The sequence below is a fragment of the Protopterus annectens genome, chromosome 5.part0 (assembly GCF_019279795.1).
Source record: "Protopterus annectens isolate FY-2018-M chromosome 5.part0, PAN1.0, whole genome shotgun sequence".
NCBI classification, from domain to species: domain Eukaryota; kingdom Metazoa; phylum Chordata; order Ceratodontiformes; family Protopteridae; genus Protopterus; species Protopterus annectens.
The window spans coordinates 1,540,956,348-1,540,971,405 of record NC_056735.1 but is presented as its reverse complement, the minus strand read 5'-3'; positions in this window follow the sequence as shown (position 1 = coordinate 1,540,971,405).

The following is a 15,058-nucleotide window of genomic DNA, read 5'->3' as shown; positions in this document are numbered from 1 at the left end:
ATTAATTATACTTGGTTCAAAAATGACCAATGCGCTTTGGAGACAAGCATCTTAGAATATGATAATGTCCTTACTGGATCACATGATCATCTATCGGTGATAGAGTGTTGTACCAGAGAGTAGCTTTGACATGATGAATGGTAGAATAAAGATCATTCATGTCTGTAAAATGTAAATTGTTTAAAGAGACAAAACCAACAAGCATGGCATTAATAATTGATATTATGTATGGAACCTGCTAACTTGTGAGTAGGGGCATTCATTATATTTGCATATATGTAACAAATAGTAGCACAACGTTGCGAGTCCACAGATACGATTTATTAATACAAAATACACAAGTTAGTTAAGCGCTTTCATCAAACAGTATGACTTCGTCAGAACAATTGATATATAAACTTTCAGACTTAAATAGCACCCAGTTTAAATTCATTGGCTTAGAAAGTTTGCATATATGTATTTACTGTGTTCAAAATGTAAATAAAATGTTCACTTCTGTTATCCTGTATCAAACAGAACACCAGTGGAATTCAATAAATTATTCAGATTTATTGCTTATCTATTTTTAAAATGTTCAAATTTTTTCCTCAGTTATTTTATGCATGTCAGTCTTAAAAACACATCAACTTGCAGAAGAATGGGATTTATACTGGGTGTTATGTTTTTTAAGACCTTTATTAAATTATCACTTAGGAATGAAGGTCAGCAGGACTAAGACAGAATATGTGTGTGTGAATGAGAGGGAGGATAGAGGAATAGTAAGGATGCAGGGATTAGAGGTGGGGAAGGTGGATGAGTTTAAATACTTGGGATCAACAGTTCAGAGTAATGGTGAGTGTGGAAGACAGGTGATGAAGAAAGTACAGGCAGGATGGAGTGGGTGGAGAAGAGTGTCAGGAGTGATTTGTGACAGACGAGTATCAGTAAGAGTGAAAGGGAAGGTCTACAAGAGGGTAGTGGGACCAGCTATGTTATATGGGTTGGAGACAGTGGCACTGACAAAAAGGCAGGAGTCAGAGCTGGACGTTGCAGAGTTAAAGATGTTAAGATTTGCACTGGGTGTGATGAGGGTAGACAGGATTAGGAATAAGTATATTAGAGGGTCAGCCCAGGTTGGAAGGTTTGGAGACAAAGCCAGAGAGGCAAGATTACGTTGGTTTGGACATGTGCAGAGGAGGGATGCTGAGTATTTTGGGAAAAAGATGCTAAGGATGAAGCTGCCAGGTAACAGGAAAAGAGGAAGGCCTAAGACAAGGTTTATGGATGTGGTGAGAGAGGACATGCAGGTGGTTGGTGTGACAGAGAAAGATGCAGAGGACAGGAAGAAATGGAAACAGATGATCCAGTGTGGCGACCCCTAATGGGAACAGCCAAAAGAAGAAGAAGATTAAATTATCACTTAAGACATAGGACATATACATTAAAAGAAAATAAAGTAAACAATTATTAGCATTTCCATGCATTATACAATACATGTATGTTTTCTTCCTTTTTAACAATTATTATTTTCTCCATTATGTAGATTACACAATCCCTGCCATACCTTAAACCTCACTTCTCATCCTGAACATTATACTTCTTGTATTGTTCCCACAAAATCCATTTATTTCTATGTAATTTGCTCCTTCCCTTTTCTAAAGATCCCACTTCCAGTTCCTTTGTCCCTTTTAAAATATTCAAGATTAATATTACAGATGGTTTAAATACTGATTTCCATTGTCTAGAAACTGCTTTAGTTGCAGCCAAACTGCCAACTTAGTACCCCTCATTGTGAAGTAGGCAATTCAGATTCTCAAAACAATAATTTCCTTAATTGCAGCAATTTGCTTCCCAATCATTTCTGAGAGAGTACTGTGTAGGATTTTTTTTTATAATCTGCCAATTTATTACTCTCCCAAAGAACTTGTTCCTAGTTTTCTCCCACTTTTCCTTTACACCTCTAGCATCTGTTATCTACCTGAGGAAAAAAAATCTCTGAATTCTGCTTGGGTATAAAAACACCTATGCAAACACTTCCAAACAAATATCAAAAACCTTCTGGATTTTGTTGCATGCTTGAGAGCCACACAAATGTCTTCCTTTGTAAATTGCCTTTCCAGTCCCCATTCCCAATTGTTTCTAACCTCCTCTGATTGGTGTTTATAGTGCTCATGTAATATTTTATATTTCCTACTAATTATCCACTTTTAACAGAAGCTTCTATTATTGACTTAACTAAAAACTCTACCAGAACTGGTCTTTCTCTTAGTACTCCTATAACTTTCCATTTGCATTTACTCTTCTAGTGTAGGGAAGGCAATCTTTAACCTGGAATCCAAACTTCTTCTAGCCCTCATCCCACTCTATTACTTTTCAACTAACTAGTTATTTGCTACCAAGACCTTTGTTCTTTTGGCAATATGCTTCAGGAAATTCCATCATCGTCTTGCCTATTTTTCACTCACATCCTTGCAGTCATCCACTGGTAAAATTTCCCTTCTCAATTCTCATGTTGGAGTAGCTCTTTGTACATTTTCTGCAACTTTATGAAAATAATATTCTGCATGATTGTTGTGACTATTCTTAAGGACTTACATCCAAAATATGACTCTTTTTCTTCTTATATATCGAACTTCAACCTCTTTCAGCATCAATCCTTTCCATTTAGAAATGTAACCTTCTGCTTGACCTAAATGATATGCCTTTAGTTACTAGCTTTGATATATATAAGGATGTTGCGTTTACAGCTGCTATGTGGTAGATGAAGGATGGGGATTATTAATCCTTGTTCCAAGATCCCAAACTTTATAATTTTGCAGTAGAGTATTGGCTATAATGTATGTTGAGCAAAATAGCTGCTTAATACAAATGAGTGACAATGCTACACATTTTGCATTTAATTTTATCCCTTTTTCCATACACCAGTTGTTTATGAGAGTTAGATGCCACTTTAATGAATGTTGAGCTGTCCTTCCATGCAGTCATTCAAAGGTGTGTGTGTGTGTGTGTGTGTGTGTGTGTGTGTGTGTGTGTGTGTGTGTGTGTGTGTGTGTGTATGTGTATGTGTGTGAGAGTGTGTGTGTGCTTTAATTAATGGGTATCAGAAAACCAGTTAAAAATAATGCCTAATTTGCAGTCATCTACAAACTTAAAAAAAAAATCTGATTGCCATTCTGGAGATTGGAGAAGTAGATGCTAAAAATGAGAATTGCCAGTACTGAACCTCGGGGCACACTGCTAGTTACTTTCCTACTTCCTCAACAGGCACCTCACACCTTAACTATGAGGATTATTTCTTTCAGTCAGTTGCTTATGACCTGGCCATGTATGTATCTAGGTTTGAAACCTTTAGGTTCTTTATGTCAGCATGGGATATAGTATCAAACACTTTGACCAGATCCATTTAAGCTGATTGAACAGAATGACCACCGTTAACAGCCTGTGTGACCTTTTTGAAAGAGTTTCCTAAACTGAGTAGGCAGGATCTCCTTTTCGCAAAACCAAATTGATGTGGTCTAGTCTGATAGGGTTTTTACTATCATAGTTTATAAGGTCAGATGTGATATGTTCCATGGCTTTCTAAATTAAACTTGTTAAGTTAATGGATCGATAGTTTTTAATGTATTTCTTTCTTAGCTGAATCCATCAAATTTTAACTTTTTTATCCTAATTTCATATTATTTCAAAAATAATGGAATACACAGAAAAGGCCTTTGTGTTGAATGCAATTATTACCGAAGTCTTACTTATTACTTTTTCTCCCTGGCCAGCGTACAACTAACATAGCCTTTGCTTTCCCAGGAACTGTGCAAGTATGTAGTAAGTTTACCTCCTTACTAGTTACTTCCTCTTTAAAAACTTTAAATAATTTAAAAGTATTTAAAAATCATGTAAATATGCCCATGTATAGATGTTTTTACCCTGCAATTATAAATCTATATCATGTGTAACTTAAATGTGTTGTTTTCTCTCTGGGCCTCCTCTGAAAATGGGTTTTACCCAGTAGGACCTTTCCCGATCAACAGACACAAATAAATAAGTAATAAATAAATACATTTATTCAAGTATCTTTCTACTTAATGGTATTGCCCCACCCGAAAATCTGGTCCTTTATTCTTTCTGCAACTTCCTCTCAGTGCTCAAAGTGCTACAGCAGAGGCATGTGGATAATATTACTAATTGTGCTCCTTCACAGGGTGAGGTTCTGATTTAGCTAATCTTGTTCTTGAATTCAGAGATGTACTCTTTCCATTAATGCTCAGAAAATATTCGTAGAAGCACATTCATTCTTTTGCTAGGTTTTTATCATTATGTGTGACCAATCTAGCTTTATAAGGGGGGGGTGTACATTTGCATGTATGCATAGGTGTATTTGTGTGTGTGTGTGTGTGTGTGTGTGTGTGTGTGTGTGTGTGTGTGTGTGTGCGTGTGTGTGTGTGTGCATGTGTGTGTGTGTGTGTGTGTGTGTGTGTGTGTGTGTGTGTGTGTGTGTGTGTGTGTGTGTGTGTGTGTGTGCTGAAAGTTGACTTAAGGCACATAACCAGTATACCTACTCAAAACACGATGCTTCTGTACTTCTTCAGTTTCTTGAACATAAAATTATGAAGGTGTTATTAATCCCAGTACCTACATTATTAACATGAGTAGCATTACTTGAGTATATTTTAAAACAGCTATAGTTTTGTTTTCTTCTTTTACAGGAAATTAATTTGGTTAGCATGTCCTATACGCCTAAATGGTTATGATCAACATATTTGCTCTTTCCAAATAATCTTTTACCTGAAAGCTAGGAATATTCTGCATTTTGCTCTAATATTATGCTTGTATTTCAGTATCTGCGGACATTGAAATGTAAAATTGATCATTTCAGTGGCCACAGACACTGAAATTAAAACAAGAGCAAAGCAATACAGGGGGTGTGTCACAGCTACTGTGACACACCTCCTGTATTGCTAAAGCACTGTACAGCACTTCTGCATCCTGCAAAAGCAGGAAATGTGTGCAAATGCACACATAATAGGGGATAAATCCCCCAACAGTTAAAAAGTACAAGCACAGCCCCACTAACACACAAAGCTGATAGAGAACATGTCATGCATCAGCATGAAACACAATAAAAGCCGGAATGCCCAATCAATGTCAGTATTTCACGAATACATCACCAAGTAGTTGTCAGAACACCACAATACACACCCATATAACCTAATACTTATTTGTAATACCCTAAGGAATGCTTAAGTGTAGCTCAGTGGGTGCGTACATTATGGCTGTCCCCTTAGCATAGCTTAAACATCCCATAGGAGCTAAATGAAAATGAAAATATACAGGTAAAATTACCAAGCCAACATAGTGTAATGGTTAGAATTGTAGCTTTACATGCAGGTGTTCATGGCTTATAACCCAAAACAGGCAACTTATTTTCCATGTGAAAGTAGTGTTAAAATTATTTTAGTAAACTTAAATTATTTAGCAACTATTTTTTTGTCAACCAGGGCAGTGTAGCACTTCCAAAATCAGATTTCAGTGTAGAATAGATGTGAAACCCCTATATAAACACAGGTGACCCATACAGTATAGTCACACAAGAAAATAATGTAATGAAAGCACATAGGAGGATGTCATGGAAGGTGAACGTAAAATTATAATGTGTATGTAAATATTATTTTATATTATACCCTTACGCATGCGCAGTACAACAGAAATGCTCCAGGATAACGGAAAACCGTGGAAGGGCAGCACAGAGGCATGATACAGTGACATTATTTAAGAAAGGTAAGCATTGTTTTTCTTAAATAATGTCATTGTATAATAGCAATAACCCACGGCTGGGTGTGGAAAATGATGGATCTACCCATGGGCTTTGTTTTGTCACTCGGGCTTCGCCCTTGTGACCAAACCACACCAACCGTGGGTAAATCCAGCATTACCCAGACCCAGCTGTGGGTTATTGCTTAAATATAACATCCTATGTATTATATGCATAAACGTGCCTTAATCAGTCCGTATCCATGAGATCTTGTTCTGCCCAGCAACAAAATAGTCAGCCCTGCCAAGTCTCGAACCCTGGATGCTGTCCTCTACAATCACAGCAAAATGTCACTATACCATGTGAGCTGTGATGATTTGGAGTGCTTTAACAAACATATCCTGCATTCAGTTAATTTAACATTAATAAAAGAAAACAGCATTCCCAAGTGTTGGACCCATGAACACTACAGTCAGAGGAATTTACCGCTAAACCATCTGAGCTGCAGGAACTAATGTTGCTTTTACAAACATATCATGCAATAGAGGCATACAACATTAGGGAGAAAGCTTTGTGGAACATTTGGTGTGTTGTATATAGACACACACACACACACACACACACACACACACACACACACACACACACACACACACACACACACACACACACACACACAAAATCACACACATATATATATATATATATATATATATATATATATATATATATATATATATGGGTCTACTTCAAAACATCTAAAACCCATAACATCTAGTTTCATAACATCAAGACCAGAACATCTAAAACCCAAAACAATAAAACCCATTATATCAAATTTCATAACATCGAAAATGTGCATCAGAACATCCAACACTACAAATCACATAAAATAACATCCCCTCTACATATAAAAACACCAAACTACCAAACACACATTTTACTACCTGCACCCCCCCACACCCTCATAAATTAAATATACCAACTCTGAGATTGCACTAAAGTGGGGAAAAGTTAATTTCCTAACCCCACTGTATCACAATAACCACAAAGATACAAATTATACATTTTAGATGTTATGAAATTCAGTGTTATGAGTTTTAGATGTTATGGGTTTTAGATGTTTTGAAGGGGACCCATATATCTATATATATATATATATATATATATATATATATATATAGATATAGATATAGATATGTCTGATGAAACATATATATGAAAACATGTATGCATATAACATGCAGTGCAATCAGTGCAGTTATACCTTAGAACCATCCCTCTCAACCTGTTAGTACAATGAACCTATACAAAGGCTGCAAAAGGTGGGGGGATGGGCCACATATATGGACATATCTCAAAAATCGCTGTTACAAATGATGCGTTACAGCAACTGTGTGTGTTTCAGCAGACATTTACTGAAGGATATGAGGATGGAAACTGAAATGTCATGTCATTTATTTACTGACATAAATTCTTGCATCATCACTGTGATTTAGCAGACAAATAAAAATACATTGTGGAACTGAACAAAAGTTTGGGCCAAACATCTGGACAGTCTGTTAAAATCTGGCAGTGGAGAGGTATGCTCAGAACCCCTTAGTGCAATGTATCTGTACCAAGCCTGACAAAGTGGGGGGTCAAAGGCTTGAAAATAGGGGCATGTTCAAAATACGTCAGTAGATAAGCTGAGAAAGTTCATGTAGTAACAGTGTATGCCCTAACATACATCGACTGGAATATCACAATTCCAGGACTCAGTTGCTTCTCATTAGTTACTGACCTCAATACCCACATCATCCCATTGATGTGTCATACATACATAACAGTTATGGGGACCAGACCAAATATATCAGCCAGACAACTGGACATCCTATGAATATGTGGATATAACAACATTAGGGAAACTACTGAGCAATGTCCAACCTATAATCAGACTGACATGACACTACCCAAGTCCAGCTCTGGGGCTGTACACATGCATTATCAAATATAACAGGCAATACATGGATATAGCACTAGTAGAAAACAGACACTGGTGTAAAAGTGCATACCCCCAGACAAGTGCACCACAGTCACCATGACATACTAGTAAGCAAACTGAACACTACAGTATAATGGCTATGTGAGCAACAATATCCCGTTTGCCACTCACACATTACCACTACATATACTGTCCCAAGTCATAGTGTAGTTGGAATTCCGAGGTGTTACAGGATATATCACGGTCTGCATGTACAAACATATACATGTGATAGGGAACCAGAAACTGGAGCACCATGCAGTCAGATAGAAAGGCTCTATGACACTCACATGTACACCCTCCCTACACAGCCCAAATAATATGTACACACTACATGGCTACACAATCCTGGCAGGCTTTTAACAATGGGCAGATACACACAGACCTCTCAGATGTACAGTTTCCCACAGAATGTACAGGCACAGGACTCATGGCTACTTCCTTGTTACATGTCTGGTGGTCTATGACATCACTGGGATGGTAGCAGGAATGAATGCAATAAATAATGTTACTACATACCTCTGAGCCTCTTACTGCATGACATCTGGACAAAGCCTGACATAATTGGGGGACAGAGGCCCAAACACAGGGGTATATTGGACATATTGCTGTCATAAATGTAGACAGTTGTTGGTGATACTGGCTTTGTTGTAACATATTTTCTGACGGATATGAAGTCAGTAACACCAATGGATGTTAGCATTTAGTGACTGCATTCCCCAGAGTATCCTCCTGATTAGCCAAGGACAACAACTGTCTGGGGAACAGACCAAACATATGAGCCACACATCTGGACCGTGTCTAGGCCTCTGGACAGTGTAGAGGTATGACTGCAGTGATGTAACAGAATGGAAATCTCCTGACAGCTGCCATGCATGTCAACCAGCACCCTATGAAGTGCAGTAAGACCAAAATGACATTCCCCCAAATCACCTCTGGGCAATTACCCATGTATATTCAAATATAGCATGCACATCAGGGATGGAACTGTAGTGAAAATCAGAGAGTGGTGCAAAAATGTCCACCCAAATACATGTGCATCACGTCACAGCAACATACCAGTACTCAAAATGAACTCTAGAGTAGAACAGTCTGAACAAACATCCTGACTGCCAGTCACAGACTACACTGACATATACTGGCCCAATTCACAGTGTACTAGGAATCCTGAGGTGTTACAGGGCATTGCACGGTCAGCCCCTACAAGCATATAGACCTGATAGACCACCAGCAGCTGTACCAGAATGCAGAGTCAGATAGGTAAAGGATGCATGGTACTCACATCTGCTACTCTCCCTATCCAGCCCAACAAACATCTACAAAGAACACTGCTACACAGTCTTGCCAGTCTGTTCACAATGGCCAGATATACATAACTGTCATTTGTAGAGACTGGCATAGAATTACCAGGGTGTCCTGGCCACTGCTGCATACCATGGCTAGGAGTCTGCCAGGTCATTGGCATGATAACTGGAGTGCAGTTGCTAATTAATGGCATACCATACCTCTGCACCATGTAGTGCAGGACATCTGGACAACACATTATGCACTTGTAGGGCAGGGGGATGGAAAGAGGGACATATCACATATAATGGTGTTACAAACTTAAACAGTATCTGGTGTTACATGTGTTGTTGTAGCATAACATCCCTGAAGGATATGATGTCTGGAACACCAATGGATCTCAACAGTTACTGACTACAATCCTCACATTATCCTACCAACGCCACAAAAACAGATGTTGTTTGACGAACAGACCAAGCATAACAGGCAGACATCTGGCCAGTCTGTAGACAACATGCCATTGGAGAGGTATGTCAGAGGCATATCACTGTCAGATGTCAAGTTACCCAGTAAATGCATGTCCAGATGAACCCTGTCAATCTAGCAACCCTCCATGTCTATATTAGCACTAATGACATACAATCTGTACCCAGTTCTGGAGCTTTGTCCCTCATCTTGTTGGGCTGTCTTCACATGCCCTGTCCTGTGAGGTATTTTCACCTTCTGTCTGTGAAGCTGTAGCCCCCACACCTGTGTAATGACTCCATACAGGCAATGATAATGGGCAAGGCCCACATGAATGGGGTCCCATATGTTTGAACTAGCAGTAGTGTCCAGCCCACACCAAAAATATTATGTGGGCACCTATATAACTTTATACCTGACAGGACAACATCAACCCCTCAAGGTAGGATGAGTGTCTGTGTTAGACAGCAGCAATACACAACAACCATCATAGGTGGAAATAATCTCAAGACGGGCCAGGAATTAACAGGTGCCTCACTGGAAGCCATGTTACCTTGTTCTGCACAAGCAAATAAGGTCACAGGTGATGTATCCTAAGGCTGTCTATGAGTGTGAAATGGAGACATCCATCAAGGCCAATCACTAGGCCTTTCAGACATGTGTCTGCAATTCCAGAGGCAACACACATATATGCTCTGTAGTGGTGGGCAATAACACCACATACACATATGCCATGGATATAGGCAACTGGCTGCAGACAGATGAAGTGTAAACATCACCCCCCACCCCCCCCATTGGTACACATGTGCATGTACAGCACCTGCCCCCCCTCCCTCATGATCAGGAAGCAGGTCTATAATGCCCTCTCAAAGGCAACACATAGAGGTCTTCATAGGTCTGATACCATTCCTGGCTGCATCCAACATGAACACAGGCATGGGCTCTCAGACCCATTCTACAGTGTAGTCAGCCACAGCCTGAGCACTGGTGTTATCCTATCTGCACAGAGGACAGACAGAAAGTTGATAGAAAACAGGTTATGCATTAGCATTAATGTTCACAAGGATACGAGTCTGAAACTGAAATGTATGACATCATGTCATGACAGCAGTCCTCAATGACATAGCCAAAAACCTCAATACAATCCCTTTAATATAGTAATATTAATATCCAATAGGCGAGAAATAAAAATATGCAGCTCAAATCCACAAACCAAGGTAGTATAATGGTCAGACTCCCAGCTTTGCATGCAGGCATACACTGTTCGAATAATACAACAGGCAATCCAAATTTACATGGGAAAGCAGTGTTAAAAGTGCTATGTTCATATTAAAATATGTGGTAAGTTATTTGTGTCACCTCGGGTAGTGTAGCTGGTGCAACACGGATGTGTGAGTGCATATAACATGTGAGAACACCCCATGTATACATGTGTCCCATACAGTATAGTTACAACCCTTGCTACTGTAATGAAAGCACATGCAGCCATGTCATGTAATGGAAATCATATACATTTACTAAATGAAGTTATTAGTGTGGTATATTATGAGAAAGAACTGTGAGCAATGGTTAGCAATGCTCAGCAGGTTTAACAACACATTTCTGTTGTTCTCACCCCTCTCTCTGGGGTTTGAATGTACAAATTCACCTCCAAATTCTGTACAAATGCACAGCTGTTGCTGTATAAGAAATGAGCAGATATGGACCTTCCGTACACATGTCCTGCACATCCGTAGCTATCTATCATATTGTTCCTCTCTCTGCATGCCCCTTTTCCACCACTTTCCTATTACCTCTTTCTCTTTTCTTTTAAATAATCAGTGCAGGTGTAAGAGCAACAAAATCACCAGTCCTGCCAGGTCTTAAACGCAGGGCCCTGTAAATCATAGTGAGAGCAATGTACCACAATACCATTTGAGCTGTTGGGATCACTGATGCTTTTTCAAACATATGCTCATTCAACAGTAAGGAAAAGATTCCATAGAATCAGTCAGGTTTTGTATTTATACATATACACATGTATATATGTATGGAGATGCATATATATGGACAAATATATACATTATATAAATAGTTGTATACATATACAATCAGATCTACACACACACACATACACATATATATCTATATATATATCTATATATATATATATATATATATATATATATATATATATATATATATATATATATATATATATATATATATATATGCTCATAACATGTAGTGGAGTCATACCTCAGAACCATACCTACCAACCCCTTACTGCAGGAAATCTGGCCCAAGGCTGTCCAGATGGGGGGGGGGGGCAATGGAACCAAACTAGGGACATAAGTCAAATATCACTCTTATAAATGTAGAATGCTGCCAGAGTGACAGGGTTTGTTTCAGCATACATGTTCTGAAAGATGTGAGTTCTAAAACTGACATGTATGTCATCATTTATTGTCAGAAATCCTCAGATCCTCACAATGATTTACCAGGGAAATGAAAAGCTTGAACCTATGGAACAGACCAGAAATATGAGCAATAATCCTGGACATACTGCAACAATCCAGACAGTCCTGAGGTAGGCTCAGAACCCTTAGTGGAATGAACTTGGGCCAGGCCTGACAAAGTGGGCAGAGAAACCCATGGAGATAGGGACATATCTGAAATACTGGAATAGATAAGCTGACACAGTTGCTGCAGTAACACCCTCATGTCTGTCCTAACATATATTGACTGAAATAGCACAAGTCCAACACTCATTTACTTCCCACTAGTTAGTGACTGAAATCCTCACATCGGCCCACTGATGTGTTAGAAATACACAACACTTATGGGGGCCAGGCAACACTACATACTACAAATATCTGGATATAACATCACATTACGGAAACTACACTCAGCTGCTAAGCATGTCACCAAGCACTGTCCAAATTACAGACAGAATGACACAACAGTAACCCAAATCTGCTAGGGGGAATTACACATGTATTGGCAAATGTATCAGGCACTACAGGGATATCACAGCACTGAAAAACAGACAGTGTGAAAGTGCATACCCACAACCAATTCAACCACAGTCACAGTGACACACCAGTAAGCCAATGGAAGGGTACAGTATAAGGACTGTATGAACAAAAACATCTCAACATGTTTGCCACTCACACACTACCCCCACATATACTGGTCCAATTCACAGTGTAGTATGATGCTTGACTCTGGTATGGGACATGTCTCAGTCTGCCCCTACATACATATACAGCTGATAGACCACCAGAAACAAGAGCAGCATGCACATGCAAATAGAAAAGGATCCATAACACATACATCCATGCCCCTCTCTACACAGTCCAAATAACATTGACACAACGCACTGCTACACAATCCCGACAGTCTGTCAACAATTGCCAGAAATACATAGACCTCTCAACTGTACAGAGTCACACAGAATGTCCAGGCCTTCCCCTCATATATAAGGCCTCTTCCACATAACATGTCTGGCAGTCTGATACATCAATGGGATGATGTCAGGAATGTAGCCACTAAATAATCACATACCATACCTATCAACCTCTTACTGTATGACATCTGGACAAAGCCTGACATAATTGTGGGACAGAGGCCCAAAAAGAGGGGCATATTTGAAATGTTGCTGCTATAAACTGAGAATGCTGCTGTTGTAACAGGGTCAGTTGTAACATATGTTTTCTGAGGGATATGAGGTCAGAAACACAAATTGATGTTAGCAGTTACTGACTGCAATCTTCAGAGTATGCTACTGATTTTGCAAAGACAAACATTTTCTGAGGAACACACCAAACATAAGAGTCCAGATTCTGGCCTTTCTGGGATAGCCCTACAGGTGAGAGTTATGTCAAACACATAACACTATCAGAGTTAAAATCATCCACGAACTCCATGTCCACACAAACCCTGTTAAACTAGCATTAATCCAAATGTATACAGCAATACTTACATTCTGTCCCTATAGCAGGAGCATCCTCTGCCAGTCGGTTGGCCTGTCTCCACAGATCTGGTTGTAAGAGGTATTTCCAAATACCCTCTGTGATGCTGTTGTTCACACACCTCCATGAAGTTCTCCTCACTGGCAAGGAAAAGGGCCAATGCTCACAGGACATGCTTGATAGGAGTGTATTGCCATGCCATTGGCTATATGAATAACAACACAGCAGTCCTGCATGCAATTATCAAGTGGGGGACTTGACAGGCCACCAGCTGCTCAGGAGCATTATCTACAAAATGCAAGCTGCTGTCTATGCAAAACAGATGTACACCCTACATCCTTGAGAGAGAGAGATAGAGAGAGAGAGAGAAACATCAAAAAGAAAAATAAAAGCCAAGCAGGACATAACCACCTACACTTGAATAAAACAAACAGGTATGTCAAACAAGTAAGCATGTAATGGACTGCAGTAGGGGGTATGTAAGAAGGTGAAATAGGAACTCTAACATATATGTCTCAACAACACTTGCCCTACTGATATATTGCTGATCTTACATGTGGGTCTGTCTGCAGTGACATGGATCATAGGTCAAGCCCCTGAGTCACCCCAGGAATGGATGGCTCACATATGACTACTACTGCAGTGGGTGTTGAACAATACTGACTGTGGCAATGCTAGGAAAGCTACTGGGATGTCGTACATATTCATATCTTAGTTATGAATACAACCATGATATTCTTGGTTGTCTCTGAAATGTGAGAGACGTATACATGGTCTTTGCATAGTAAACTACTGTTGCACATGTGTGTGTTGAACAGCATGTGACATACTGAGTTCATACCATTAAACTGTCCAGTGTTATGCACTCTGACCATATGTGTGCCTCATATTTGTAGTCATTTACTCATACAGTTGTGTTACATCTGGCAGATCATTGGCAAATCTGTGAAGACTGACATTACAACATCTCCTTCTTTTTCTTCTGGCTGTTCCCATTAGAGGTTGCCAAAGTGGATCATCTGTTGCCATGTCTGCCTGTCCTCTGCATCCTGCACTGTCACTACAACCACCTGCATGTCCTCTCTCATCACATTATGGAAACTTATCTGAGGCCTTCCTCTTTTCCTCTCACCTGGCAACGTCATCCTTACCATCCTTTTTCCAGTATACTCAGCATCCCTCTGCAGCACATGCCCAAACTGATGTAATCTTGCCTTTCTGGCTTTCTCTCAAAACCATCCAACATGGTCTGACCCTGTCATATACACATTGCTACTCCTGTCCACCCTTGTCACAACCAGCACAAATCCTAATGTCTGTAACTCTGCCATGTCCAACTCTGACTACTGCCTTTTTGTCGATGACACTGTCTCCAAACCATATAACATAGCTGGTCTCACTACCCTGTTGTAGACCATCCCTTTCACTTTTACTGGTACTCGTCTGTCACAAATAAGTACTAACACTCTTCTCCACCCTCTCCATCTTGCCTGTACTCTCATCCTCACATGCGCCCCACAGTCGTCATTACTCTGAAATGTTGATCCCAATCATTTATAGTCATCCACCTTTGCCAGCTCTACTCCCTGCATCCTCAAAATTCCACTA